Source organism: Oncorhynchus masou, chromosome 10 (genome assembly GCF_036934945.1).
Source record: "Oncorhynchus masou masou isolate Uvic2021 chromosome 10, UVic_Omas_1.1, whole genome shotgun sequence".
Lineage (NCBI taxonomy): Eukaryota > Metazoa > Chordata > Actinopteri > Salmoniformes > Salmonidae > Oncorhynchus > Oncorhynchus masou.
The window spans coordinates 22,813,007-22,820,011 of NC_088221.1; positions in this window are offsets into that span (position 1 = coordinate 22,813,007).

The following is a 7,005-nucleotide window of genomic DNA, read 5'->3' on the forward strand; positions in this document are numbered from 1 at the left end:
TGTTGGGAGCTATAGCAAGGCAAACAGCTCTAATGATAAGGGCTGCAAAGTGCATCATTGCTAACAAGGCCTAAGTGCCAAAGTGGTTAACTAGGAAACCATCTCCCTCCCCCTATCCTCCTTCCTGTGTGTCACTCCACCTTCCTCTTTCTCTCTCTTCTTCCTTGTCACTCCACCTCTATTCCATTACGTCCATCTCTCACCTCTCCATATATCTCTCCCTCCTTTTTCTCTCTCTATTTGCTTCTCTCTATCTCCTTCTCTCTGCCTCTCCCTCTCTCTCTCCCTCTGCCTCTCTATCTCCCTCTCCCTCTGCCTCTCTCTCTGCCTCTCCCCCTGTGTTTGTGGAGTATGTCTGATAGCCATTAGCGCTACACCTTTATTACTGCAGTAATGACTGACTGTGAGCCTTAATTAGAGATGTGTTAGAGAGTTAGAGCTTTACTGTACCTCCTCCCGTCGCCCTCCCCCCGCCTCTCCCCCTCCTACCCCTTCTCAAGTCACACCGTGGAGCCGTTTCTGTGAATCCCATCATCGTGGCGACACCATTAGCACAGGCGCTCTAAGTGTTCCGTCTGCCGACTGTTAAAACCATTCCACTCATTACAGGCCAATCAGAGGGGAAGGTGTTACGGCTAATTGATAAAGCCCAACAATGCCCAGGAAAATCTTGCTCTATAATTGCTCCTGGACTGAAAAAGAAAAAGGAAATAGAAGAAGAAGAAACCTGACTCCTGTATGGTAATAATCTGTCATGTATGATAAGAGGATGAGATGATCTGGAAGGCCTGTGTGGGACACAGTGTGAAGACTCTCTCTGTTGGAAGAGGTAAAGGTACTAGGTAATCCAGGGTAATAGCATTATGGACACACTGTTTCCCCCAAAGACCAAAGCTTATCCTCCGCTGTTGGCTATGAGATTGACATAGGCCTCCATGGGCCTCGCTCTCTCTCTCTCTCTCCCACACTCTCTTTCACTCTCTATCTCTCTTTTTCTCGCTCTATGAATAAGGTAAGCTTGATATTGCTGTAAATGTTGTTCCCTAGCAAAAGTGACGACTCTGCATATTGCTATATGCTCACATTTGTTCAAAAATATATAGAGATATTTTTTGAAATCCTGTGCAGTCTCACTTTTTGCTGATATATGGGATTTGACAATCTTTCCTCCACACAAACCCTCAAGGAAAGTGAAGAAAACAGGACCAATCATACGATCACAACTCATCATAGCCACCACATGCATGGTGTTAGTTATCTATACACCCTGTGTTTCATATAAGATCTAAGAGCACCACTCTTACAATGTCGTCTGATGGGATGGGATGCGATGGGAGTTGAGTGTCGTGCTTGCGTGTGTGTTTTAGATGTTAAGCCCCCCTCTCTCTGTGAACTGTGTCTCTAGTGAAGGGGTTGGTTGCCTGTGGGTATTTCTGTCAGTCAGAGACCTGACCTGTGTGAATGGAGACAGACCCTTCTCTGCTTTTACATCATTTCCTATCTCCTCTCTTCAGTCTTTTAGACCCTACTACTTTCCACGTACTCCATCTCTTTCTCTCTTAACCCTTTTCTCTTTCTGGCCCCTCTCTACTCATCCTACTACAATCCCCTTTTTTACTCCCCTTCCTCATGACCACTTTCTGTCCCTCTTTTTGTCGTTTTGTCCTGTCAGGGCTGTCAACTCTTTTTTTTCCTTGTGCCTTTTCTACTTCTCTGTTTGTTCTTCTCTCAGTTTTTTGTCTTTTAAAAAAAACAGACAATCGACGTTGGGTACAGTGGGGAGAACAAGTATTTGATACGTTGCCGATTTTGCAGGTTTTCCTACTTACAAAGCATGTAGAGGTCTGTAATTTTTTATCATAGGTACACTTCAACTGTGAGAGACGGAATCTGAAACTAAAATCCAGAAAATCACATTATATGATTTTTAAGTAATTCATTTGCATTTTATTGCATGACATAAGTATTTGATACATCAGAAAAGCAGAACTTAATATTTGGTACAGAAACCTTTGTTTGCAATTACAGAGATCATATGTTTCCTGTAGTTCTTGACCAGGTTTGCACACACTGCAGCAGGGATTTTGGCCCACTCCTCCAAACAGACCTTCTCCAGATCCTTTAGGTTTCGGGGCTGTCGCTGGGCAATACAGACTTTCAGCTCCCTCCAAAGAATTTCTATTGGGTTCAGGTCTGGAGACTGGCTAGGCCACTCCAGGACCTTGAGATGCTTCTTACGGAGCCACTCCTTGGTTGCCCTGGCTGTGTGTTTCGGGTCGTTGTCATGCTGGAAGACCCAGCCACAACCCATTTTCAATGCTCTTACTGAGGGAAGGAGGTTGTTGGCCAAGATCTCGCGATACATGGCCCCATCCATCCTCCCCTCAATACGGTACAGTTGTCCTGTCCCCTTTGCAGAAAAGCATCCCCAAATAATGATGTTTCCACCTCCATGCTTCACGGTTGGGATGGTGTTCCTGGGGTTGTACTCATCCTTCTTCTTCCTCCAAACACGGCGAGTGGAGTTTAGACCAAAAAGCTCTATTTTTGTCTCATCAGACCACATGACCTTCTCCCATTCCTCCTCTGGATCATCCAGATGGTCATTGGCAAACTTCAGACTGGCCTGAACATGCCCTGGCTTGAGCAGGGGAACCTTGCGTGCGCTGCAGGATTTTAATCCATGACGACGTAATGTGTTACTAATGCTTTTCTTTGAGACTGTGGTCCCAGCTCTCTTCATGTCATTGACCAGGTCCTGCCGTGTAGTTCTGGGCTGATCCCACACCTTCCTCATGATCATTGATGCCCCACGAGTTGAGATCTTGCATGGAGCCCCAGACCGAGGGTGATTGACCGTCATCTTGAACTTCTTCCATTTTCTAATAATTGCGCCAACAGTTGTTGCCTTCTCACCAAGCTGCTTGCCTATTGTCCTGTAGCCCATCCCAGCCTTGTGCAGGTCTCCAATTTAACCCTGATGTCCTTACACATCTCTCTGGTCTTGGCCATTGTGGAGAGGTTGGAGTCTGTTTGATTGAGCGTGTGGACAGGTGTCTTTTATACAGGTAACGAGTTCAAACAGGTGCAGTTAATACATGTAATTAGTGGAGAACAGGAGGGATTCTTAAAGAAAAACGAACAGGTCTGTGAGAGCCGGAATTCTTACTGGTTGGTAGGTGATCAAATACTTATGTCATGCAATAAAATGCTAATGAATTAATTAAAAATCATACAATATGATTTTCTGGATTTTTGTTTTAGATTCCGTCTCTCACAGTTGAAGTGTACCTATGTGTCATGCATAGGTGTAATAGGTGGCAGGGAAGTCAGGCGCAGGAGAGTCAAACTGAGTGTAAAATGGAGTATTTTAATAAAGTTCCAAGAGTATGCTCCATAACAATAAATGTACAAACAAACCAAACATGGGTACGAGGACCCGACGCGCACCTATACAACAATCACACTATACTGACAATAAAACAATCTCTGACAAATACATGAGGGGAAACAGAGGGTTAAATACACAACAGGTAATGAATGGGATAGAAAACAGGTGTGTGGGAAGACAAGACAAAACCAATGGAAAATGAAAAAAGGATCAATGATGGCTAGAAGACCGGTGACGTCGAACGCCGAGCACCGCCCGAACAAGGAGAGGCAACGACTTCGGCAGAAGTCGTGACTCTATGATAAAAATGACAGACCTCTACATGCTTTGTAAGTAGGAAAACCTGCAAAATCGGCAGTGTATTAAATACTTGTTCTCCCCACTGTATATGGTAAGTCATGGTAAATGTGATCAGGCTCTGATTTAGTGGCTATATTCTTCTTAAGGCACAAAGGACCTCTGACCTAGAACTCCTCAGTGGTTTGAGCTGAATATACAAATACAGAAATACCTTATTTACATAAGTATTCAGACCCTTTGCTATGAGACAAAATTGAGCTCAGGTGCATCCTGTTTCCATTGATCATCCTTGAGGTGTTTCTACAACTTGATTGGAGTCCACCTGTGGTAAATTCAGTTGATTGGACATGATTTGGAAAAGCACACACCGGTCTTTATCAGGTCCCACAGTTGACAGTGCATGTCAGAGCAATAACCAAGCCATGAGGTCAAAGGAATTGTCCGGATTGTGTCAAAGCACAGATCTGGGGAAGGGTACCAAAACATTTCTGCAGCAACGAAAGTCCCCAAGAACACAGTGGCCTCCATCATTCTTACATGGAAGAAGTTTGGAACTGCTGGCGCCTGGCCAAACTGAAGAAAATTGGGGTAGTTGGGCCTTGGTCAGGGAGGTGGCCAAGAACCTGATGGTCACTCTGACTGAGCTCTAGAGTTCCTCTGTGGAGATGGGAGAACCTTCCAGAGGAACAACCATCTCTGCAGCACTCTACCAATCAGGCCTTTATAGTAGAGTGGCCAGACGGAAGCCACTCCTCAGTAAAAGGCACTTGACAGGCCACTTGGTGTTTTCCAAAAGGCACCAAAAGGACTCAAGATTATCTGGTCTGATGAAACCAAAGTGGAACTATTTGGCCTGAATGTCAAGCGTCACGTCTGGAGGAAACCAGGCACCAGTCATCACCTGGCCAATAACATCCCTACGGTGAAGTATGGTGATGGCAACATCATGCTGTGGGAATGTTTTTCAGCCCCTGCCGCTGGGAGACTAGTCAGGATCCAGGGAAAGATGAATGGAGAAATGTACAGAGAGATCCTTGATGAAAACCTCCTTCAGAGCGCTCAGGACCTCAGACTGGGGCGAAGGTGGCCTGATTCAGTTTTGCTGTACTGACTGCTCTTGCAAGGACGCCACTTTGTGGAGTTCGATAGTAAAAACTTCCCATAGCGATCACAACAAATACGAAGAAGTCCAAGGTATTCTCATGAAGGCAATCACTTGACCCAATGGGGTGTTCTAGACACCACTGTAGACACACACAAATCAGAGAGTTAGAAAGGACAATCTGCATCCCAACTGCCTCTGAAAAGGGTGCTTTGGAAAAGATGAGAATGTCTGGTGTATTCAACATTTTATAGAGGTGTCGAACAGAATGAATAACAGAGCAGTTGGCCTGTTGGTGCCACCATGCTCCACGCCTATTGGCCCTGGTACACTGAGACTAAATCCGATTGCACCTTTCTGGCTATGCAGCCATTTAAAGGCATTGTTATCGACTGGTGACGATGGGAGCTGGGAGTCAGCTGGGAGTCAGCTGGGAGTCAGCTGGGAGTCCGCTGGGAGTCCGCTGGGAGTCCGCTGGGAGTCCGCTGGGAGTCAGCTGGGAGTCAGCTGGGTGTCCGCTGGGAGTCAGCTGGGAGTCCGCTGGGAGTCCGCTGGGAGTCCGCTGGGAGTCCGCTGGGAGTCAGCTGGGAGTCCGCTGGGAGTCCGCTGGGAGTCCGCTGGGAGTCCGCTGGGTGTCCGCTGGGAGTCAGCTGGGAGTCCGCTGGGAGTCAGCTGGGAGTCCGCTGGGAGTCAGCTGGGAGTCAGATGGGAGTCCGCTGGGAGTCAGCTGGGAGTCCGCTGGGAGTCAGCTGGGAGTCAGCACCATATGAGCTTCATGTTGCCTTCACACAGACAGATTTGGCAGATAGATTGGCCTGTTAATAAACATCAGAGACAGGGCCCACACCTGCCTGCAGGGCTGGAATTACAAGCTAATAAAGAAGGGGAATCCCAGAGCCTTAAATGTACTTGCCTCTCTGAATCCTCACTACTTAATTGAGATTTTGTGTGTGCGTGTGTGTGTGTGTGTGCATACGTGCGTGCGTGCGTGTGTGTGTGTGTGTGCGTGCGTGTGTGTGTGTGCATACGTGCGTGCGTGCGTGCGTGCGTGTGTGTGTGTGTGTGCGTGCGTGTGTGTGCGTGCACATGTGTGCCAGTCTCTATCATGATGCTAGGAGTTACAGCCTGCCTGTCAGAGCCATGTGAAAAGAATTGGCATGAGCCCTCAAATCCTCAAAAGGTTCTACAGCTGCACCATTGTGAGTATCTTGACTGGCTGCATCACTGCTTGGTATGGCAACACCACTGCCCTCTATCGCATGGCGCTACAGAGGGCAGTGTGGACAGTCCAGTACATCATTGTGGCCAAGTTCCCTGCTTTCCAGGACCTCTATATCAGGCGGAGTGAAAGGAAGGCCTGGAAAATTGTTAAAAACTCCAGCCACCCAAGCCATAGGCTGTCCTTTCTGGGTCAGCTCAGCAAGTGGTACCGGTGCATCAAGTCTGACACCAACAGGCTCCTGAACAGCTTCTATCCCCAAACCATAAGACTGCAAATAGCTAACAGAATGGCCACAAGGACTACCTGAGTTGATCCTTGTATTTTAATTTTTCTTTTTTCACTGTCACTTTGCACACTTACAGGACTCTACACGCTCACAATGACACTGCAACACGCATAACATGCACACATATTTATACTGAATCCAACACACAAATACACACACTCACATACAATCATACTTTATGCTGCTCCTACTCTGTTTTTCATATATCCTGATGCCTCGTCTCCTTACCCCTATACATATCTACCTCTGTCATTGCAGTATCCCTGCACATTGTAAATATGGTACTGGAACTGACCCTGTATACAGTGCAGTGAGAAAGTAGTCAGACCCCTTGACGTTTTTCACATTTAGTTACGTTACAGCCTTATTCTAAAATTTATTAAATGTTTTCCCCCCTCATCAATCTACACACAATACCCCATAAAGACATCACAATACCCCATAATGACATCACATTACCCCATTTTTTAACTAGGCAAGTCAGTTAAGAACAAATTCTTATTTTCAATGACGGCCTAGGAACAGTGGATTAACTGCCTGTTCAGGGGCAGAACGACAGATTTGTACCTTGTCAGCTCGGGGGTTTGTACTTGCAACCTTCCGGTTACTCGTCCAATACTCTAACCACTAGGCTACCCTGCCGCCCCAAATGCCATAATGACATCACAATAACCCATAATGACATCACAATACCTCATAATGAC